This window comes from Lutra lutra, chromosome 13 (assembly GCF_902655055.1).
Source record: "Lutra lutra chromosome 13, mLutLut1.2, whole genome shotgun sequence".
In the NCBI taxonomy this organism is placed as follows: domain Eukaryota; kingdom Metazoa; phylum Chordata; class Mammalia; order Carnivora; family Mustelidae; genus Lutra; species Lutra lutra.
In genome coordinates, this window is record NC_062290.1 from 36,503,894 (window position 1) to 36,529,437 (window position 25,544).

Below are 25,544 nucleotides of genomic sequence, written 5' to 3' on the forward strand. Positions count from 1 at the left end.
TATTGCTTCAAGTTCTGTCCCCATCAACAGTTTCAGGCTCTTGCTTTGCTGACGTACAATAAGGAGTTCCTTGAGGAGGTTAGAGTTTCACAGTTAAGTTGAAAGAGGTTGTGGGAATGAAGAAAATACTGCAAAACAGGGAGTAGAGATAAAGATTTCATTTTAGGAAAAACGTTGAAAAAAATGAAAATCTAACTACTTGGGACCTAACTCGAAGTTGTGAAGGTAGATGAAAATGCTGAGTGAGAGCACGAGAGAGAAACTTGGGGAGGATGAATGAGTAAGTTGAGTGAGGAAGACAAAGAAGGAGACATTAAAAGAAAGAAGGAAAACCAATTACATAAGCAAGTGTTGGTCAATTTTCAAATTTTACAGAGTAGACAAAAATATTGTTATATGTGTGTTCTAAGAAATTATACTGTGAAATCATTAGCTCTGTTTACTCGTAGAATGTGGTTCACTGAATCAGCAGTTCCAAATGACATTCTTAGCTTCCACCAGGGAACTTGTTAAGCTGTGGGAATCTGTCCTAATAATAATACATTCCTCTAAATTTCTAAGTGAATGTGTTATCCATGTAATTCCATTTGGGGAGTACTAGAATTATGGGATTGTAGGCTTATCTCCCTAAATGCAATGTTTTCTTAAAGAAAAGCCAATTAGGAAATCTGGTTACGCTGGAGCACCTGGGTGACTCAATCAGTTAACTGTCAAACTCTTTTGATTTCAGCTCAAGTCAGGATCTCAGTGTGGAGAGAATGAGCATCCTGTGAGTCTCTCGTTCACTGGGTGTGAACTCTGCTCAGGATTCTCTCTCTCTCCCTCTGCCCCTCCCCCTACACCATGTGCACACTCTCAAATCTGGTAAAGCTAGAAATTATGAAATGGAGTTGTGTGTTTTGTTTTTGTTTTTAAGATTTTATTTATTTATTTGTCAGAGAGAGAGAGAGAGAGAACACAAGCAGGCAGAGCAGTAGACAGAGGCAGAGAGAGAAGCAGGCTCCCCACTGAGCAAGGAGCCCGATGCGGGACTCGATCCCAGGACGCTGGGATCATGACCTGAGCCGAAGGCAGCTGCTTAACCAACTGAGCCACCCAGGCGTCCCTGTTTTGTTTTGTTTTAAGGACACTCTTTATTAGGCATCATGCTTGATACTTTCCAAATGTTTCATTTATGCCATTCTATAGTTATGGAAAATTATGTTAAAAGAGGTTAATTGACTAAAAGTGTTTATAAAGGAGTGACAACCACCATAAAAATTTAAAAAAAAAAAAAACTTTTATCAGGCTAAAAAAAAATAGTTTTGTCTTGTCTTTTTCCTCCGGATTACATGCTTCCATTGACAAGCATAGAATATAGCCTTGAATAATTCTCCTGTTCCATCTCTTAGTCTATCTTTAAGCTTCAGCAGTTGAAAGAATATTCAGTTGGTTGCATCATGCCATGTCATTTTACAAGCATGGAGCCAGGATTCTACATATCTCTTGCCTCTGCAAAAGCCCCTGTTCTAAGATGGATTGGGAGTAGCTCCAGGAGAAGCGCAAAAAGGTAAAAGATAATCATACCCATTACTATGGAGGGATTTAGGGAAGATAGTTTTCACTCCACCATCCTGTCTACTCTGTCCTGATACAGACATTCTAAGTGGCTAATATATTTTATTATATGCCCACTAATTATAACATTAAATTCTGTTGCCCACCTTATTGTGTGTGTCACTCGTCCCTGTTTCCATCCCCACAGGTCCAAATGGACAAACAATGCCTGGAGGCTTTTTCAGTCATGGGTTGGCAATGAAGAGCATTGCTTCAGGAGACAAGATCTGGAATAATTTAGTCTAGTGACATTCTCTTGTACTGGCTCTTCTCAGAGCCTGATCACTAGAATTCCCTGGTCTTTTCATTTCAGTTGTGACTTGTAATTCCTACTTTTAAAAACAACCATTTCCCTCTCCTTCTATTCTACCCCTCCCTTCTCTTTTGGGACCACATATATGCCTCAGGCTGAAAATCTGATTTTTGTATTTGCTTTTGTTTTCAATTTCCATGCCCTTTTCTATTTACATGGTTACTGTTTTTATAGTATTGTCTAAATATATATCCTTCCTTTCCCTCACCCTAGCTAGCAAACTATTCATTTATAAAAATGTTAGCTTCATATGCTCAGTATTCAAATAAGATAATTATTTAATTTGTTTTAAGACCTCTCACATCCCAATAATTTTCAGTGGGACTTGACACTGCCTAGAAAGAAATGCAAGTCAGGCATAAAAATAACCAAAGCAAAAAGAGTAGGAGAGAAAAAATACAACTTGAGGTTAATGCTTTCCACCCATATCATAAGGTCTTGGATCCTTTTCTGAACCCTTGTTAAGTTTGGGCATCCTGGCAGCCTACTCAAAAACAGGGTCCATTATGTGATATATGGCGTCCATAACTTAAAAACATGTTTCTCACAGGAAACACAGAGCCATCTGGCATTGAGGCTTGAGAGAAATTAATCCCATTGGGCTTCACAAAAAGTACAGTTTTGTTATGTAGAAAATAATCAAGTACACTTTTATAGTTTAAAATAAAGAAAAACGTGGTAAGGATGTCAATAGGATAGTTGTGATGTTAAATGTCTATATATGTCATGATTCCAAATATAGTTTAAGCTTCATTAAACATGCCATATACAATATCCAGAGAAATTGAATAAGATATCATTTCTTGCAGCATTTCTTCACTCATATTTTCCTTCACAATAAAACTTTTGAGAAAAAGGGGCGCCTGGGTGGCTGAGTGGGTTAAAGCCTCTGCCTTCGGCTCAGGTCATGATCCCAGGGTCCTGGGATCGAGCCCCGCATGGGGCTCTCTGCTCAGCAGGAAGCCTGCCTCTCCCTCTCTCTCTCTCTGCCTGCCTCTCTTCCTACTTGTGATCTCTGTCTGTCAAATAAATAAATAAAATCTTTAAAAAAATAAGTTGATGGATTGTCAGCAAGTGTTTATAAAAACTTTTGAGAAAAACTTAAGAGATTATATATTCTGGGACAGTCTGGTTCTTGGCTCAAATTGTTGTCAGCCTATATTCTGTATATCTCTCTCTGCCAAAAGGAAATGGAATTAAAGATAACTGTGCTCTTCATGCCCAGCATATCAATCATACAGTCCAAGTAATGAAAGCAACATTTGACTAATATTACAAATTACATGGAAGAGAGCAGACTTTTGCAATAATGGCAAGTAACAACATTAAGATTACCAAGACTATGCAAACATGAGAAGCAATGCATTTTGGATTCTCCCTCTTGGAAATACATGTTCACTGGAAGCCAAGACTGACGGAGCCCTGTTTCATTCAGTAATCCTAATTCATTAATTCTCTGTGCTCTGTTTTGCAGATTCAGAAAATTACTGGAACAATTTGATTTATTTTAGAATCTAAGTCAATTCTAAATGTTTTTACTACTCCCTTCTATATCCTGGCACTGAAAAGACATCATTTAAGTGAAAAATAAAAGGAAAAATCTTATGGAATGATAAATCATGGGCAATGATTGATGTCTTTTATTTGAATCAATCTAACTTGGTTAACTTTAAGAGAGTGGACATTGATTTACTAAGTCAGAGTCACGCAGTGATGTTAGTGTAAACTAGAAAAAAGTGGAAATAAAAATTACTTATTCTGAAATGCTTGGATTTATTGCTATGCTGGAAAAAAAAATCAATCTCTAAAAAATGGTTGTCTCATTTTGAAATGGTATTTCCAGGAATTCTTCCCTTAACCTATATAATTTCTCTAAAAGCACTTGAAATTTTAGAGTTACATTTCTTAAAATGATTTTTAAAGACAATTGCATATAATTGATGGAGATTTAAAAGAAACCTATGCCCAGAGCTGGCACGGGTATGGGGAGAGGGACATTCCTATGCACTTTTAGTTGTACTATAAACCAGTATGGTTGCCTGGAGGGCAATTTTATAGGGTAAAAGGTACCTAAACCTTCATTTAGTAATTCCACTTCTACTTCTTAGGATTTATTCTGAGTAAATAAGGGGACAAGTTATAAAAGGCACTTGTGCATATGTATTAGAACATTGTTTCTAATAAAGAAAAAATTAGAAACAACTGAAATTATAATGGGGATTTCTTAAAGATTTAGGGAATACACTTGTGATAAATACTGTTTGTATGGATGGAATGTATGGAAGCATTGAATCACTATATTGTACACCTGAAAGTAATATTACACTGTATTTTACCTACTGAAATTTGTATTTTAAAAAAGAAGAAAAAATTCAGGAACTGATACAAGAGATTTTTTTTTATAAAATCATTAAGAATAATAGGTTTTATAAACTGTAGAAGACAAAAATATGTATCATTGAAAAGAATAGCTTACAATACAGTGTGGCAGCCTATATTGTATTAAGATAATGAGTTTCAGGGGGCACCTGGGTGGCTCAGTTGGTTAAGCCTCTGCTTTTGGCTCAGGTCATGATCTCAGGGTCCTGGGATTGAGCTCCACATCAGGCTCCCTGCTCCGCAGGGAGACTGCTTCCCCTTCTCTCTCTGCCTGCCTCTCTGCCTGCTTGTGATCTCTGTCTGTCAAATAAATAAATAAAATCTTAAAAAAAAAAGATAATGAGTTTCAGGTAGCATGAGGTTTAAATCTTGGCTATGCCACAGTGATAGTCACAGGGCCTTAAACAAATTATGCAGCCTTTCTAAGCCTAATCTTTATCATCTATAAAGTAGGGATAACTAAACAATTAAGTAATGAAGTACTGAGTAAGCTTCCAAAAATATTAAATACAAATATGATGGATAATATGAAAACATATACATATTTACATACATACATATAAAGAAAATATCCAAATATAATCTGTAATTCATAGTTTTCTAAGTAGTAACAGAAGTGTTTTATATTTGTTGTCACCCATTTGTGCCTTCCATTTTTTCCAAACTGATATATTTAAAAAGAGAGTTAATAAAAGTAGTAATACAATATATTACTTTTAAGTTAATTATTTTGAAATAACGTCACTAGATTTTATTTGTAAATATATATGTTAAGGTAAAAATACACTAGAATAAGTCACAAAGAATAGACTCTACAAGGGGGAAAACAATCTTGACAGCTCACATGGTTTTCTAAGTAATTTTCATATAGCTCAATGCTTTTTCCTGCATCTCATTACAATCTACAAAATCCATCAGCTTTTTATAATTACAGAGTATTTACAAATAATACGAAAGACGTACAAGCATTTTCACTCTTCTCAAGTTTTAAGATATCATATAATAAGCCATCACAAAGGAGTTAGCTTCCTGAACATACAGTTTCATTTACATGCTTTTTAAGGAGAACTCGCTTAGGAGCTTCGAAACTATAAGAAGACAACATTTCCTTTTATTCTCAGGAAAGTCCGTATAGCCTTTTATTTGTATTTTCTTAGGCATATAGTCTAATGTGTAATGTGATACAAGGATTTGTGTAAAGTCTATTATCTTGTATGAGATCATAGTCTCACAGGGATATGTATGCAATGTCTTTAATTCACCTTTGCTGTGTTTCCATTTCCAAGCAAGGCTTTGTATAGTAGGGTGTACAATAAGTAACACATCTGCAGATAACGTTGCCCATCTTTTATTTTTGAAAATTAAAAATCATTAAATCTAATCACCTGTAGGTTTCCTCCTTTCAAGGTTTTTTTGTTTGTTTGTTTTCTGTATCATTTCCTATCCCTTCCTTCATTTTTGTCTCTACCTTTGTGTCTTCAGAAAAAGATGCCTCTTCCTTTCTGGGGTCAACTTCTACACACACACCTTGGATTTCATTCACTCTCATTTCTTCTGGATCTTATCTAACAATTATTTTCCCTCCTTACCCCCTCCTTTCTTCTTAATTTAGGAATATTGAGCATACCTCAAGAAGTTGGTTTTGTGAGAAATGACTCTCATTTGGCCCATTCACAGTTCTTGCTGCATAGATATCAGGATTATTATATAATTTAAGTGGAGCTATTTTGAAGACGATACTATCGTTTTAAGTGATAGGTAATACATTCTTCCAGCAAGTAAATTTACAAGAGATTTCATAGAGTAAATAGATTCAGTCTTTGACTTGATGATAGAAATAATTTGGACGAAACTTGGAAAGATACACAAATTGGAAAGGATTGGAATCTTTTCTGTTTTGGCCAAGATAGAGAGATAAGATATACAATTGTTATTCACAGGAGTTAGGTTCTATGAAGTCACAGGGAGTAATAAACTGGTGAGTACTGAAGCATTGCTCCTAGGGAAAATATAGGATTAGGTTTCTGCTGGCTTCAGTCACAATATTTTCAATCATTCAAGACATAACTGTATTCTAAGTGTGTTTCTATTTAAAGATAACTTATTTCATATACATTGTTAATGCACTAACATTGAATCTGTAGCTGGCAACATTCTGATTCATGCCTGAATGAAGCTTATTTTTCACATGTATCCTCTCCATAAAGAGAATCTCAGTTATCTTGGAACACTGACAGAACTTTAGCACTACACTTGGGGGCTATTTTTAAACAGTGAACATACTATATAAGCCAACAAAAAGGAAACATAAAACTAGGTAGAGCATATAATGGACACTTGTTTATAAATATTAGCAAAACAACAGAGCATCACCTGGTCCACGTTAGGGGAAAATGTGCAGGGTGACTCATATTTTCACCACTCTTTGCATGTCCCTGAATGACCATGGAAGTTCCATGAGCATTGATTTTAGGGTCATCAGTACATTTTAGTAAGTAGACAAATTCACAAATATGGAATGTAAATCAACTGTATGTATAGACATAGTTGACACATATACATAGACACAGACATAGTTGACATATATGAAGATCTCAGTAATAACATAGTTTATAACAGATTCTATCATGCTCAAAACCACATTCTAATAAGTGGTTGCAACTGAAGTCCTTGCTTAAACCTGTGCAATAAAGACTTTTGTACTATATCTCTGTATATCATAGCAACCATTCTTATACAAGGTCACAGAGGATTATTGGATATATTTTGCATTTCATATGGAAATAACCATAATATTAAAATGTAAATTTTGTTTTCTTCACATTATCTCAAAGAGCAAAATGGACTTTGTCCCAAAATATTCTGGGCTTATTCAATTAATATCATTCTAGTTGGAAATTCAAATAAATTTGTGAGCTTGACAAATGTTATTTTTAAAATTCAAATAAAACTGTCCAAATAAGGAGATTCATTATTATTTCCTTTAAGGGAATGGCTTGAAAAGTGGCAAGGACTATTAAGTCAAAAGCTCCTGACTTTACCACTTAACAGCTTTGCAGTTTGATTTTTTTTTTTTAAGTAGGCTCCCTGCCCAGTGTGAAACCCAACATAGGGTTTCAACTCACAACCCTGAGATCGAGACACAAGCTGAGATTGAGAGTCTGACCCTCAGCTGCCTGAGCCACCCAGGTGCCCCTAGTTTAACAGTTTTTAATTAGGTAAGCTAAATTTGCTGTATATTATTGTCTTAGTATTTATTTATTTAAAAAGTTTATTTCTTTATTTGAGAGTGGGGGAGGGACAGAGGGAGAGACCCTTCAAGCCAACTCCCTGCTGAACTTGGAGGCCAGTGGAGGCCTTGACCTCATGACCCAAGAGATCATAAACTGAGCCCAAACCAAGAGTAAGACGCTTAACGGACTGAACCACCCAGGTACCCCTTGATATTTAAAATAGGAGTAATAATTTATATACTTACAGTGTTTACACTATAATACATGTAGAGTTCTTAGAAAAGTGTTTGGCACATTAGTCATAACTCAGTGAATGCCATTTTTATTATCATACTTATTGATCCTAATCTCAATGTTGAGGAGATAGAATATTATCTGGCAACTTTTTATTGACTCATGTGAGGCAACTAAAACTTTAAAAAAAGCTAAAATACCCAACTCAAAGGCAATATTTGATTTATAAAAATGTAAAAATGAATAAACTTATTTGAATTCTATTTTTTCCTCCAAATTTCTCAGTACTTTGCTCCTTACACTTATGTTGCATAAGTGTAACTTTGTGATCCCAATCTTGAAAGTTCATTTCTCTTCCTTCTAAGAAGCTTCAAGACTTTATCACCTTGACCCTCAATCTAAGTCAATCTCATTGACCAAGGTGATTGAGGGTCTTGCCCAAGCCCCACCCTGGCAGGAAAGTCCCTGTCCAGGAAAAAAAAAATGTGGTTTTCAATTCAAGTGCCCTTTTCTGAAGAAGGATCTTAGCCTTCCTTACCAGTCATCTCAGATTCCCAACCCGTAGACAGATGTGAAGTCCTGCATGTGTTGCAGGACAGTTATTCAGATAAAGTACACTTAGCACTTTCATTCTCCAAAGGTCCATTGATCCATGCGATTCCCATATCAGCACAAATGAGAAGTTCCTGCCTGAATGCAGCAGATGGAGATGAAAATTATATACTCTGGTAACACTGACTTTATTATAGCTAAATGATTTGCATTTTCAAAGTTGGGAGTTCTTGCAAAAACTGAAAGGAGAGAGTACTGGTTCATCACGTAGGTGCAGGTGCCAGCTGCAAGTTAGGTAGGTGCCATGACCTGGCGTGAATCTTTTAACCCGTCCCAGCCTTAGGCTTCCTTACTGCTGCCTTCATAAGGTATCAATGCCTGTTTGAGCTTCTAAGGATCGCTGCCAGGATTGAATGGCATAATGAATCTGGAAGCACTTCACAAATTACAATATTTCATGAATGCAACAATCTGTTATATTTATAAGATCTACACACTTGTCTGTTTCCATCCTCATCTGGACGTCTAAATTCTGACTATAGTCAAAGATCCTTTTTTTAGGTTAAAATGAGTAAGATTTAACCTGTGAACAGTGATGTTATCAATTTTCTGAAGGACTCTTAAATATATATCAAAATTTTTGTTTTTTGTTTGTTTCTTTTTTTTGTTTGTTTGTTTCTTTTGCAACATAATCTTGAGTGCTTGCTCCTTAAAGGCATGTTGTAATCACGTTGAAAGGTAGTAGAAAAGAACAGTTTGCCTATCTCAGCATTTGGAGATCTGTATAATTTGCACACGGCTTTTCAATAAGTTGGTTTGTCTTCTTGTCTACAAAGGCTGTGCTGTAGCCATTTCAAGTTCAAAATTACTGCAAAAAAGTAATTGATCCTCTATTTCAATATCCCTGCTGTTTCATGAGCTCTCTTACAATTCGGAGGACTCTATTTCTCACTGATGTTGAAAAACATAATAAGGTCACAGCAGGAAAGCTTTAGCTTCATTAAAGAACATTATTATAAAAATAAAATGATCGAGGGCAAATTGTTTTTGTCCTTGTGGTACTGTTTCTGCAGATTCACATTAATCTGAGCATTTAAAGCAACAATAAATTTGTAATCTTCTCTTTATCATTCACTTCACCATGGTAGCCCCTAGTGGTAGAAAGAGATGTCAATCCCTCACGTTCCAGGGGATTTCTAGCTCTGGTGAATAAAAAGGAATTAAGCCTCTTTGGAAATGAAGGCTGCAGCCTGTCAGTCACTAAATTTATTTCTGCTTTTAAAATATCACAGAGAATGCTGGTGTCCAGCAAATGTAGATGCCAGCATTATTTAAAAAATGATTGAACAAAGAAATGAATTGAAATTTTGATCCACTCAGGCTTCCATCTATCATGGGAGCCTATAATAGGGGGATGACGAAGAAGGATTTAAGATAGAGAATCAGTGATTGCCCTATTAATCTAGTTTAACTGAAACTAAAATCTGACAGAGTGCATTACAAGTTCAGGCAGTAAGGCTTATCAATTCATTACTACTTTCAAGGCTCTGCCTTGCTTTCTTTCTGCCTTCAGCTCCTGGCAAAGGACAGCTTTTTACAGTTCAATTTCTCAGTTTATTTTTGACTGCTTTTAATTAAATTTGATGGCCTGTTTCTACACTGCTGAAGTTATTGGAGTTGCAAAGCACTTTGCTGTTATAATGATAGCTCCCTTGATGTCTGTTCATTATTAACTGCTTTTCAAAAGTGCTGCTCTCAACTCTCATTTTATAAATATTTAAATAACTGATTTTCTATAACATAAATATCAGTGCACAGAAGATAAGGACTCTATTGCTGTTTTAATAGGTTATACATAGTAAAATAAGAACGTCTTTTTGTAAAGTTTTATATTATAATATTAATTGGAAAGGTGTCCTTAGATCATCCTATATATGAGTTCTCATACAGAGAGTACCAATGTCTCAAAATCACAGTAATCAATGACATAAGATTTTAGAACACTTCATACATATTATTCTAAATTAAATACCCTAAAATAAAAATAAAATAAAATAAAATAAATGAGAACATAAATTCTAAAATAAAAAAAAATGAGTAATTTTCATATAGACAAATGAAATCCTAAAATTAATCTGGGTGTTTTTTTAAAAGTTGTCATTCTAATTCCTAAGATAAAATGAAATACTATGCTGAAAGAGCTTAGTCATCACGCAAAAAATTTTATTCCAGAGTAAAAATAAAAATAATAATAATAATAAATAATAATTAAAACCTTATTAAGATGAAACCAAAAACTGATGAATTATTAATATCTTGTCCCACCCCCAAACCTCAATAGACAGCAAAAATCATTAAACAAACAAACAAACAAACAAAAGGTCAACTAAGGGCTGACCGAAAAACAGGAGCTTGAAAGAAAATGGAGATACTAGTGGAAGAGAGATGACAGTAATAGTGTCAGCTGCTATCAACCTTGGTGTGTGCAGGCCCTATTCTAAGCTCACTTCCTACCTATAACATCCCATCACCATCTCCTGTTTACAGGTGATAAAATAGAGTGGTGGAATCATTAGGCAACTTGTTGATCACATATTCAGCATGTAGCAAGCCCAGGCATTCTGGTTTCAGAGTCATATCCTTCATCTCCGTACTGTACGTCAGTACATTGCGAAAGGTAGGCAACAGAGGAAAGACGGTTGATATAGCAGAGGTTAGGAATTGCTGCCCACGTGCTCATAGTGTGGAGTATGGTGAGAAGTCAGCTATGCACCCACAGAACCTGCCAGTGGCCCACCTCGTGGAATAACAGAGTGTTTTAGAAGACAGGGGTGAGATGCAATTCTAAAAAGGGGAACATTGATAAAATTCTAAAGTGGTCACTCTTTCATCCCCCACAGGGGGATGAAAGGCGATTCCTTTTCCATTTCCTGTCATCTCCTACCCCCCAAATTCCTAATTCTAAGTCTATCTGGAGAAAGGAAACCTGGTACACTTGACTTTGGACAGAGCTCTTATATGAAGTGGACATACTTAATCAAGGAACCTGTAACCCACTTCTCTTGCTTGCTTTCCAGAACATGATCAGCCAAATTATATTACCTGAACTCCTACTCAAACATCGCACTTTATGCAAATGGAGAACAAAATGTCAGTCGTTTGAAGAAAACTGCCGCATTACTGAGACCTATACCTGAGACCCAAAAGTAATGAGAATAAACAGACAATAGGAAGTTAAAAAAACTGGGCAGAAAATTTACTGTTATCAGTGATATAGAAAAAGAATGTGTGCTATGATAATCGAAAAAGTTATCAAAAATTAAAAATATATAAATAAAACTTAAAAACCAACAACACATCAGATAAAGTGGGCTGCTAATAGGCTTTCAGCTATAGCCAATAAAAAATTTCCTTACTTTATTTTTTTTCCCTTTTCTCTGCAAATGTCTATCCTTGAGCTCCTATTGGCTGCAGTGTTCCTAACCAACTCGTGTTTGGTGCTGCCTAATTTGAACAGATTTTTCTTCAAACAAACTCCAAATTTTTAATATACTTCATTTGTTGTTTAATACAAGGTAATGCAATACATTATTCTAGACTGTATCCCATATTGGAATGAAAACATACTACGAAGGATGGGCTCAGTCGATAAAATTGGAATACCAGCAATAGATTATATCAAAATATTATACATTACATTCACTGAAGCTAATTACCCTACTTTAATTATGTAAGAGAATATTCTTGTTCTAAGGAAACACAGACTGAAGTATTTAAAGGTGAAGGATAATGATGTATGCTACCTACTCTCAAATGATTAAGGAAAAAAAAATGCTTGATACAAGGGGAGTGTGTAAATATATAGAGAAAGAAAGCTAAGACACAAATGTTAACTATAGAGAGTCTAGGTAAAAGATCCTGACATATTATTTGTACTTTCCCCCACTGCCAACAACTTTTCTGCATATCTCATTTTTTTCTAAATAAAAGGATTTTGCTTTTAATCCAAGAAAAGTATAAGATAAAGTCAAGGAAATTTCCCAAAGAGTAAAACTAAGGGAAAAAAAAGATTTTTTTAAAGATAGGAAAAGAGTAATCTAGAAGGTCCAATAGCTAACCAATAAAAAGAGAAATGGATGACAGCTAAGATGAAACTAAAGAAATTAAATTTTTAGCACAAAAAATATCAGTCTCCAAAATAAAATCAGGCTGGCATTGGCGTGATACTTTCATAATCATAAGCACAATGCAGGAACAAGAAATCCAACAGAGAAAAGCCGAGGCAGAGAGCCAGGACATAGATGGGAGAAGGATGAAAGTGTGGAGGAGTGTGATCACAACATAAATAGTGGGGAGCTCAAGTATTTTCATCATTTTGTGCATGTCATTAATGTCATGCACAATGTCATTGTGACATTGCAATTGTGACATTAATGACAATGCAATGTCATTAATGAAAGAGTCATTAATAATCTTAAAAACAATGACAATTAAAAGCATCTTGGGCTAAAAAGTTAGAAACCTAGAAAGCAACATTTATATAATCATGATTTAAACCTTGAATGTTGATTTCCCTAAAACAATTTGATTCAATATATTGAGTAGATAGAGGAAATGAAGTCCTGTGATTGGGGTGCCTGTCCTTTATCCTGCATAAGTATCAAAATAGGAAATTAATAGGTAATGTTTAATATTAATCAAGCTAATATAAACATGTTTAATTAAAAATAAGGTAATTACCAACAGAGAAGAGGTGAACTTTGTTCTCTATTCGATGTGACTATAGTATAGATAGAATGGAGCAAAATGCGATTCTGTTGCTCTTGCAAGTCTCTTAATACTATTTGATTGCTAGATCATGAATTTCTATTTTTTAAGACTTTATTTATTTATTTGACAGAGATCACAAGTAGGCAGAGAGGCAGGCAGAGAGGGATCATGACCTGAGCTGAAGGCCAAGGCTTACCCCACTGAGCCACCCAGGCATCCCATGAATTTCTATTTTTAAGAAACAAAGCAATTTTAAGAAGTAGAACACTTTGTAGTGCTCCAAAACTGCTTAAAACTATTTTAAAAATAAAGTACGCTGATCATTCTACAGAGAAGTCCCCTGCTCAAATTCTTTTGTGTATTTTTTTTTTGTGGAAAAGAATTATCTGTCCAGTGTTACATATGACACACTTTTGCAAGGAAAACCATCTCCCAGAAAAATGAATTTCAAAGAGCCCGAAGATACTTTTGTGTGTGTGTGTGTGTGTGTGTGTGTGTGTGTGTGTGTCTTAAAACAATTGCCTTGAAAAGTTAGGATTCACTGAAAGAAATTTGAAAGCTAGAGTTTCATAGCCTTCAGTACAAAGATAGGAACATCACAAATTCCTCTAACCTTTGTAAAATCGGTTGTTCCTAATACTAAAAATATGTTTGGAGATGAAGCACATTGTGTCTTTGCGTTCAACTCCTACCCAGAGTAGATGCTAATGATCTCTACTACTGGCAATAAAATGTCGGTTTCCATAGGTCTAATATGTTCACTCTAATTTCCATGTCGTCAATATGGAGTACCAAGACCTTTGACTTCAGCACCTGGCATATACTGGTCTGTACTACAGATGATGGTATTTAACTGTTATAGCATATTGTAACAACTACCAAAAAAGTACTTTAATCACATACCTAAGATATAATAAAAAAGTTTAATGGTAAAGATCTCTTATTCTTTCATATAAAGGAACATCTGCTCAAGTGAGACCTAAATATGTGAGGAAATTCTTCTCATTAAGATAAAAGAAATTGCCTTAAGAGGGATTTTTTTATATTTACCATCTACTATTGTTAAGGTCTGAATTTAATATAACCTCCTCTATAGCATCGGTCATAGATCTAGGGGAGCTGCGAATGTTTTCTGTATTTGAAGTCTTATATTCTGTATAAAACACTGAAGGAGGTTCTATATGATCTAAAGGATCATTGAGGGAGATTGATTTATCTGTTTGAATAACCAGAAAGTTAGCTGCTTCACCTCACATTAGCCTTTTTTCAAAAGCATTGTTTTCATTTTTCTCATTACGTAGAAATATTATATTTTCTTTGATCAGTTCTCATTTTCCCACCCCCCCAAACATCCAGCAGATGACAATACTAACCATGTTTTTAAGAACACATTTTTGGAGTGCCTGGGTGGCTCAGTCGGTTAAGTGTCTGGCTCTTGATTTCAGCTCAGGTCATGAAATCAGTGTCATGAAATAAAGCCCCGCCTGGCTCCACACTCAGGGAGAGGTCTGCTTGAGACTCTCTCTCTCCCACTGCCCCTCCCCCTCTCTAAAATGAATAAATACATTTTCAAAAAAAAGATAACGATTACTGAATATCTGTATGGTTTCATAATATATGCATTGTTGTCTTCATAATATTTGCAATTTAAACCTTTTCAGCACTATGTCATCATGAATTTGAGTTTCTCTTTATTACAAATGGTAAAAAATTTTTGTACTATACCAACATTAGTTTTGATAGTTCCAAGTACTGCAGATTTCTAACCCTAAGACCAATAATCTTTGCTCTGGAAATTAAATGTATTTAAAGATGGTAAGAAAAAGTTTTAAGTTTTATATTTTGCATGCTTTAGGAGGTAAGTTTTGCTTATTGACTCACACTCCTCTAAATTTAAGAGATTGGTAACAACTATTTATATACTCAACCAGTATGAGATTTTGAGTATTTCCATTTTATGTTAGAAAAAGATTTTGCAAGCATTTATACTCTCAATGGTATTAGGGTCCAATACAGTGTAAAGTTCAAAGATTGCTAGAAAGGGAATATAAAATTAAGAACACACTCCTTGGGCTAACATTAAAGACCACCAAAATTAATCTCTATGCTTTTCTTTCCAGTACTGTTACCCTTTATTGCAACAAAAATTGCCAGATGCTCTTTTCTTTGTCTTCTCTATACTCAAAGTCATTGTTTGCATATAAATTTTCCCCTCCCTCTATAATATCATTCTCAGCCTGCACACCATCCATTTAACTTATCAAAATCAACTTATTTCAAGAATTCCTCTCAATTGCTGAAACACAAATCAAATTTTGTCTTGTAGAAAGATATTGGCTCTTGATCTCTCCTTATCTTCTGGCATCTGACACTAATAGTTATCTAAATATGTATGATATGTGTACATAATGACATACTGTTCAGTCCTGTCTATGTGTAGCTTATTTCCTCTCACGGAGGATCATTATTGAAGATAGAAACACTTTCATGTCTATCTCCTTAGACCTGAGGGGAATATAATGTATATTTTATAGATGCTTAACATTTTTGACTAATCACAAGTTTTAATTATTCAGAACCATCATTTTAAGACTGAGTCTCTCTCCTTCCTTCCTTCCTTCCTTAGCTCTGGTAAATTTTCAGGTTATTGCATTTTCTTGAGATATGTGAATAAAGGACACACGCACACAAAATCCAGTTGAGTTTTGGTTTATGGGGATCTAATTCTCCCAGATTTTACTATACATTATTTCGAACTCCAAGTGCTTTCAGTGCGACCAAAGTGAAATCTATTTTGATTTATTCTAGACATATATTATTTAATGTCTAATGAATACTGATTCATCTGATCATTCTCATCTCCTGACAATTTTTAATGTTATAGTTTGCAAAATATTCTCAGTACTTCAGAAAATGTAATTTCAACTGTTAAAGTTCAACATTACTACAGTTATTGGCAATATTAAATAATTTTTGCTGCTGTGTTGATGTTCACTGCAGCCTAAATTTCAGGTCATGGAATGTTATTAATATATGGTTGGAAATAATTTCTGGATCAATGAATCAATGTTATCTTAATATTCTGTGTCTTTAATTTTCATACCACTTTTATTTTCTGAGTGGATTTTGTAAGAGGAAGGTGCTTTGTGTTGCCTTCATTATCTTGGGATTTTTTCCCTAGTTGAATTTCTTTTGTGATCAAAGGGCAGAGAGAACACCTCCTGAATTATTGAACTGTGTTAATTTGATGGGCAGGTCACACACATTAAAGTAAAAAGGGAGAAACTTTCTCTTCAAATACCTACTTGAAGGTATTTTACCAAAAAGCTAGATTTCATGGCAGAAACAACTAATCCTACTACTTCAATAGAAGTAGTCTATTTTTCTATGTGCATATATAATTGTGTTTATACATATGCACGCATCTAAGTATTTTGATAGGTTGGATCTATTCTCTATGGTTGATAACAATCGAGGCTTAGACCCACAAAATGCTTAAACATTTATAGACTGTTTTCCACAAACACTGTATTAGTTGACTTTTAGAACTGGAACAATTTAGAATGAATAATTTATGACTCAAAGGCTTAAAGAGAATCATAGACTCTGGAGTGCATAACTCATTTGTGGGAGAGTAGATATTTGAGCCTAAGACAAGTACCAATCTGTCACCCCACACCTATACTGGTTAACTACCATTTTACACATTTTTCTGCCATTCTTCTCATTTCAACTTAATGTCAGGTCATGTATTTATAATGTGCATGTTGTGGGGAGAGGCATTGATAAGGGAATGACAAGGAATTACTAAGAGCAAATTCACAAATAATAGGAAAAAAAGGGAGAAAATTTCTAATTATTATTGTTATTAATATGTTAATGACATTAACAAACTTGTCCTTTCTCCTGCCCCTTAAGGACAATTCAGGCCTACTCAGTCAATTTGGGCACCTCCTTCTAAATCCTTCCCTAGGAGCAGGATTTTCCTTTTTCAGATTTGACATTGAGGAAGGTAGAAAGAGGAGACCACATTAAAGAGGAATCTGAAGTAAAAAGGCAAGAAACATAGCCTACGTGAGAACGATACCTCTGGTTCATTTGGGAATATTGCGCTAGTGGATAATTGGAGTGTGGGTTTAGAGTAACAAATTTGGGAATATTAAAGCCATGGGTGTACGTGATCATTCAAGCAGAATATACAGGGAAAATAAGAGCAAAGTATGGACTTGGAAACCATAGTCTCCGTGAAAGATAGGTATGGAGAAGTCTGTGAAAGAGGACACCGTGGCTATTCTTCACAAAATTTAGTTTTAAAATGAAATGTTCACATGAGAATGAGAGTTTTTCTTTTATTATTTTTTAAGATAAATATATGACCTACTTATGCACCACTGAAGTCAGATAAGAATTGCACAAAACTATGGTAATGAGATATAACTAACTTTCAAAGATTTGATGAATATGTTCATATTATTAATCACACACTAATGTAATTTTTGTTAAAAATGTAGTAGTATTTGCAAAATGTCAGTATGTAATAAAAGATAGCATTTAGTACATTAAATTGATTATTCTAAGCTTGAAACAAATATCAATATTCAAATTCATTCAATGAGTATCACTTATACTATAATTTTTTTATAAGATGAAAAGTAGAGCAATACTTTTCATTTTATACTCTTATTTAAAAGTAAACATAATATGTAATCTTATCCATTTCAACAGGTCAAATTTTGTTATTAATACTAATGAAAGCACATTTCTGTATAGTTAACCTTCAAGGCCCTTATCAAATTTCAGTCTTTCTTTGGGGACTTTAAACATCTACTAAATAGGAATTAACTTGACTTTCCTAAACTCTTATCTGAAGAAAAAAGTGGTATATTTTAATAAATACATAGCACATATATATGTTCTTTTAAAAAATATACATATATATTCATTTAAAAATACAAATGCAGGGTTTTACTTAAATTCTGTCTCATTATCTGTATAGATAATACATTTTACACAAATACAGGATTTTACTCCAATTCTCTTTCATAACCTGATTTTTTTTAAGATTTTATTTATTTTTTTGAGAGAGAGACAGACAGACAGAGCATGAGCAAGAAAGAGGAGACAGAGGGAGAGGGGGAGGGAGAAGCCAATTCCCTGCTGAGCAGGGAGCCCGACACAGGGCCCGATTCCAGGACCCTGAGATCATGACCTGAGCCAAAGGCAGACGGTTAACTGACTGAGCCACCCAGGTGCCCCACATAACCTGATTGTTAATCTCTGAAGAAATATCTTATTTTCTCATGATCTTATTCTTCTATGATCCTATTTTCTTATGAAAAAATTTTCAAGGTTAAGTTGTATTTTTTCTGATTATATGAAAAACATCCAGTATGAAAACATCAGAAAAAAAAGTAAAAAAAAAAAATAAATAAAATAATCATATTCTTCTGCCTTTTCTCCATAAACACACAAATGTTATGTTATTTAAACATAACATAACATTTAAACTGCTTTTATAAATTTAAAAATATCATTCTTTCTTTCATAACTATTCTAAATCATTTTAATAGTTCTATAGAATTTCACAGTTTGAACAAAAATCTATTTTATAAGTTCAGTGCAGTTAAGTATTTGGGTTGTTTATCATTTTCAATGCTACTAAAACAGATTATGAGAAACATCCTTTGCTCAGATCTTTTCAGATATTCTTAATTTTCCCCCTTTCATTGTCACTAGGTACAGAATCACTGTGACATAAGGAAGGATTATTACATAATTGTTAAGTAGAATAAGTACTTATTGCATATTCTTTACATCTTTTTGATAGCACTTGCCCTTGTAGGCTTAATTAGCTTACCTTCTTTGTTTATTTAAATCTGTGGAAGGCAGAAATTATATGTAAATTAACATGTGTGTTGGCCTAGTATGTAAGTCTTACAAATTTAAAAAATTAAGTTGTGTAACATTTGTTTTCCATTCTTTAAATCTATAGCCTATTCTATTCAGCCCACAAAAGCTTCATATTGAGGTCCCTAAATGATGCTTACCTTTTGGCTTAAGAATTCATGAAGGTACATACATGGAGAACCGTAATTAGAATATGTGTATGTCTGACCCTTACCTCTGATCTCATGTCATTCAGAAACCAGATGTCAAGGAGTCTTTTGAGTTACTGGGTTATCTACTTGCTCTAATTGCATGATTTTGGAAGTGACAAAATTTGGAGTCCTCATAGCTAACTCAGCCCTCCTGTGCCTTCATGAAGGCTACAGAACAGTGTGTCAATTTCAAATGCTTAATGTTAACTCTATTCCCACTGGTCACTTCTGGAAATAGGCTTTCTTCTTAACCCCCAAACACTGTATGAAATTTCATCTTTCGTTCTACTTACAGTTCAAGCATTTTGACACCCAGTTCAGAAAGAAAGCCATTCAGAGTTACCTGTTTGATCACTTAAAGAGGAAAATATATATATTCATTGACTTTAAAGTATGATAGAATTTTACAGCTATAATATTTTTGAAGAAATGCAGTATTCCAGTATTTTAAGAGGGTAAAAATCTTGCTGGAGTTATCTTCTGAGTTCCACGGATAAAAATCAGAAAGATGCACCCATTATATCTTGGAGAACTGTACTCACCTGGAGCGAAAGCCCATCACTTCCTTCAATGCTGGTGCCAACATGCTGTCAGTCAGACACCCTTAACTGGAGTATCACCGGCCAGGAACTGCTTGTTTTTATTCCCACCTGGAACAAAATACGGTGTCAATCTTTTTTTTTTTTTTTTAAACGTTCATTCAAGCACAGTAAGATATTCATTATGTTATCTTTCCTTGTCACATCACACACCCATTTATCAGAATGTTCAACACAAAGGAAAGAAGTGTAAACTCTTCATCTCTATCATTTATACCGCAATGATTAATATAGCAATGTTTAAGTCAAAGGGACATCTATATTTTTATCTCCTATAATATATTCTTTATAAAGGACTATTATTTCAGTGCCAGCATTTCTACCCATTTGGTTTAAGTAATTGGTGTGTTGATTTAGGAAGCCATTTTCTACATATTGTCCTTGGAGACTGTAAATCAAAATACCTTAAACTCCAGAAAGTACGTTGAAAATATTGCATCCTGAATTTTTTTAACACCACCAAAAGAAATCTCAGTAGGAAGCAATTTAGTAACGCAACAGTTTTATGCCTGTACTACTTTATAGTCTTCAGCTTGTGAGACTCTGATGAAGAACACAGATGATTCCTCAAAGGCACCAGAGTGTTGTTACTATGAGACATTACATGAAAATACAGATTTTGACCAGATGATGGAATCAGAGACTTAAACAAAACCTCCTAGCTGGGCTGCCTGTGTATGAAAGGGATATAACGGTCCTTTACTTGTCATAACGGAAGCCACTTGACCTTCAGCACTCTCAGCCTTGCTCCAGTCTGGTGCCCAGTTGGATGGTTTAAGAAAACAAAAGAAATCCAACAACATGCCCTTCTTGTTGCAGTCTGTCCCAGAGAGCTCTCGTTTTGCCTTTGCCCTTGCCCCCTTCTCTGGCCCTCGGAGTTTGACTCCGAATTGAATCTCATGGTGGGGATCCTGTTACTTGCTGACCTTCCTCTGAGGCTTGCTGCCTTACCTTCATCCTCAGAACCAGGCTGATATTGCCCTACTGTTTGATCCACCAGCCAGGGGAACCTCTAACCTCTTGTACTCAATTTGTACTCATCACTTGTTTGAATCACGACCTGATGCCTGGTACCACCCTCTCTGAATGAATAGTGTGGTTCCATGTACTTCACCACTAGCAGCGAAACCTATTCCCTTTCTGGTGTCAAGTTTGAACCACTCCTTTTGTCTCATTTTGCTTTAAATTTAAGAGATTTTCCTATGCAGTGTAACATAAAGGTGCCAGAGAAACCCATTTTCTTTCCGTAATAGAAGTCATATCTTAAGAGTGAATATTGTTCTTTCCTTGTAGCCGTCTTAAAATTCAGACTTTTCTCCTCTTCCTCTGGAATCCATTTCACCCCCTTTATTTCTGCTGCAACTGACACAATAAGCTTTCATTAGCTCTCATTCAGATAATAACAATGACTTCTTAAATGTCGGTCTAAGCCAGCTGAAAACAGATGGCACTTTCACATTACAATAATTGAGGAGAGTCCAATAAAGAACCTATTACAAAACTGGGGGCTATATGTTGGGAAACCGCAAGGGAAGGTGCCACCCTGAGGCTGGGAGAGATGAGAACAGGGAGCAGTTACTACCATCTAGGAGTCAGATGTATGGAGTCAGCTGTATATAGGTCCCTGGGCAGAAACAGTGATCTTCGGTTGGGAGTCCCAGGTAGCACAAGATGACAGGACATGAGGCAGCGCTAAGATAAACCACACTCATCTTCTCCCTTCTCTCTGGTTTCCTATCTATCCTACCTACAGGACAAACCACTCTGGACTCCCAAGGTCACAGAGTCTCTTGATGAATTCCATCCAGACTAGTTTCCAGTGTTAGAGAGTAGGATGGAGAAAGGTAAAGAGTGACTCTGAAAGGAGAATAAGAGAGGTTCAGCAAACACTTGTTCATACTTCAAAGCACGGGATTTGGAATCAAACGTAGGTTTGACTCCTATGTGTGTAACTAGATAAATTTTTATAATTCTTGATATCTTTATCTCTATGATTCAGATAACATACCTCAGAGTTTTATTGTTAGAATTAAATGGCATAACATACCTAATACATACATACCTACCAAGTAGTTAGTATTAGCTACAGTGGCAATAATTCTTCTCAAAATGACAGAAATCCAAGTTAAACACACTCCAGCCATACTAAACTCTTCAACATTTGTAATGGGCAGTGTATTTTCAGATTGTTCACAACTGCTATTCTTTCTGTTTAAGAAGTTTGTTTTCTTTCCCTTCCCTCCCTGTTGCCAGAGAATCCCTACTCATATTTTAAAATCCATGAAATGATCTAAAGGTTTTCTTCAGTTTGGGTAACAGGAAATCATTTCCCTTTTTTTGGGAGGGGGTCTTTCCATGGCACATGTCATTCTGCAAAGCAGTCAGACTATGCCACCTTCCTACTTGACTATGAGTTCCTTAAAGGAAAGTTTATGTCTGACAAATTCATAGCCTCAGAAGATGGCTCATCGCCATGTTCTTAGTAGATATTCAATAAACATTAAGTCAATAAATGTGCATTACTAGAGAAAATCTGTTACAATGTAAGGAAATAGTTTGTTAAATGCTTTCCTCCTTGCCCAAAGGACAGATCAGTCTGTAACATGGGAGGTGGTGGGGAGTAAGATTATCATGGAAAGTCGAGACAACCAAAGAGATCCCAAGGGAAACTTCAAACAGCTCTGCAAGTTCACTCTGGGACAGCTCTGCAGGAAACTTTACCTCATTCATTTCGAGGAGGCCAGACCTATTAGTACTGATTGATTTCAAGCAGATAATTACTAACTTATAAACTACCTAGGTAACTGAATACAAACACCTCTTAAGTATCTGATGCATTTAAGTGATAAGTGGAATTGTCAACATTTCCTCAAGACTAAACCAACATTTCCCCCCTGCAATTTAAAACATATGTATTTATTGTTTTGTGAATAGATAATACACTTAGATTAATCCAGGCCTCACAAAATGTTACATAGGACTAAGTCTTTCTGTCACCCTTGCCTCCATCTTCTCCTTATGCCACCTTCAACGAGACCAACTTTATTGGCATCTTAGGATTCATGCAAAATTTCCTTCTACAAATACATGAAAGTATGTATATTATTCCCCACTCCACCTTCATTTAAACAAAGAAAAAAGATCACACTCTTTGCCCACATTAATAGGCCTTACCTTTCACCCCACCCCACCAAAAGTGGAATTTTATATTAGAAAATAAACAGCATCTTCTTTGTAGTCAGCTTCATGTCTTTCTATTGCTCCAATGGACCTGAAATTATTTACTACACCCCAAGATTTTTATTTTTCAAAACTCTTATTATTCCTGAGATTTAAAAAAAAGTTTGTTAATTTGTGTCTTAGAGGTAGATCTCTAGGTTAAAATCCTATGAGTGTGTAAATGCATTTATTTGTAACTTTCAAAAATGTTGCCAAATTTCCATCCTTGAAAATAGAGCCAACTAATGCTACCATCACCACCTTCCGCTTGGGTGGACAGACTTCTAGATTCTTGAAAATCTGATAGGTGAAAAATTTTATTTCTGTCATTTTAATGAGCATTTTAAAAATTATGATGTAGGTTAAATATCTCCTTATGTTATTTAAGGGATATTACGTATCTTTTTGTGTGAAACTTCTATTAATATCCTTTACAATTTTTAAATTTCAAGTACAATTTAATGCATTCTTTCTCATTCTATGTACTTCCTCAATGAAGCAAAGTCATTAACGACATGAGCACAATTCCTCTACGTTAACGTTTTTAAAAGCTTGCGCTCCCAAGCTCCTCGAAATCTTACACTGGAAAGCTAAACCTCACAAAGAGGTCCCACAGCGCACTCTGGTGGCAGCTAGCTCCATTACACCTTCCCTGCATTAACTCTTGGGGCAAAAACTATAGTCAATAAAGCTTGTTATCAAACTCTTCCTTAACCTCTAAGCCTAGCGTTAATCTCCTCACCTTAGAGACAATACCGAATTGTACCCAGCCGAAAAAGAAGGAGACAGTAGAGCTACGTCAGCCCTCCAGAAACCAAGCTTGTGCCTGTAAATTGCTAGGTATCGAATAGGCAGGATTCATTTCTTTTCTAGTCAGCTTGCCAGCCCTCTCGGTTGCTATAAAAATGACCCTGGAGTATCTTATCTGGTCTTGGGCTGCAGTACAAGGCTTGTTGCAAGAAGTCAGGCTCTGCTTCACTCTTCCCTGTACATCAGTGAAGTCAAAAGAGCTATCCTCACTCTTTAAGAATTCCATGTAATCAAAACATCACAAAGTTCAGTCAGAAGCCTGAAATTCCCTCATTCCACAAGTTTTTCAAATATATAAGCACTATTCTAAGCATTTGTGATTATGTTCAGAGAAGAAAATAAACCAAAAAAAAAAAAAAAAACTGTCTTCTTGGAGTGTATCTTCTAGTGGGAAGATGTAATCAGGAAGAGTGTAATTAACAAGTAACATGTTTATATTGCAAGATATGGAGACTATGTGGGGTGAGAGGTGGAGTGCATGTTCCTCTTTAATCTAGAGAAATAAATAAGTGGTAGGCCTCTTTGGGTGAAGGTTTGAAGTTGTGGAAACTATGTGGTTCACAGCAGAAGAAACCTTCTAGAACATGACAGGGTTCCTAAGGCCATGGTTCTGCAGTGGACACCTGAAAGATGCCTTTTCAGGATTCATAGACCTTTTCACCCAGCTGCTGGGAGTGCTGTTAACTGCAGGCTCTGATCTTACCTGGAATTGCCTGAAGCTGGCCATGCTGCCTCACCGAGTCCCCACTCACTCACTGAGTGCAGTGCAGCCTGCACTCAATTACAGATGTTGAGTGTGCATGAAGGGGTGGCTTAGGGCCACAATATAGGATAGCTTTCTGCACTGTTGGAAGAAACCTTTGTTGAGTCTACATTGCAGCCCATCTTCTATTTGCTCATTCCTTCTTTCTTCCCTTCTCTTTCACACAACCTGACCCCAAAACACTCCTTATAAACTTCCTGCATGCTAACTTCTGCCCCCATCTGCTTTCATCTAGAGCAGTGAGGTAGCCATTATGTAGCTCATAACTTGACACAGCAACTCATTCTTTTCACAAACCTCTGTTGACTACCTACTATATGCTACCACTGATTTTCATGCTTAGAATATAGTAATGGAAAAAGTGCAATTTGTTCATATGCAGATTATAGCAGAGAAGTTATTAACAGTAACTGCTAAGGAGAAAATGCAGCCAAAGGGTAGAAGAAACGTGTGGGAACCATTTCAGTTTTAGACATAGGAGTGAAGTAAATCTTTACACACTTGAGTAAAGACTTGAAGGGAATAAGAGAGTCAGTCCTGTGAGTACATGGGAGGAAATGTTCCAGGAGTAAACAACATAAGTCTAATAGGAGTGTATTTGTTGCTGTTATTATTTTAGAGAAACAGCAAAAGACAGAGTTAATTTGGAGTGAGTTGAAAGACAGATAGGAGTAAGAGGATCAGAAAATAAATAATCTGAAAGTAATCATCTAAAAGTTACTACAGAAATTAGACACCAGCTTTTATTCCTAATAAAACGGAAAGTCAATGAGGGGTTTGGGGTAGATAACAGATAGAACCACCTGGTTGAATTCTGAGAAGAAACTGAAGGGTATTAAAGTCAGAAGCAGAAATATAAGACTACTGCATCAATCTAGGAAAGACATGAATATAGCTTAGACTAGGGCAGAAACAGTGGAGGTGGAAAGAAATGGTTAGAATATGGTTTTGTTTAAAGATAGAAAAGATAGGTTTTGC

The 25,544-nt window shown here is 35.4% G+C and overlaps 1 long non-coding RNA gene across 1 annotated transcript in view; it reads right to left on the minus strand.

Annotated features, from left to right (window-relative positions):
- Positions 1-25,544, minus strand: part of LOC125084094 (uncharacterized) — a 307,666-nt gene that overhangs the window by 202,072 nt on the left and 80,050 nt on the right. The window contains exon 2 of the long non-coding RNA XR_007122471.1: positions 19,718-19,825. This is a non-coding gene — a long non-coding RNA (uncharacterized LOC125084094). The remainder of the gene's footprint in view (positions 1-19,717; positions 19,826-25,544) is intronic.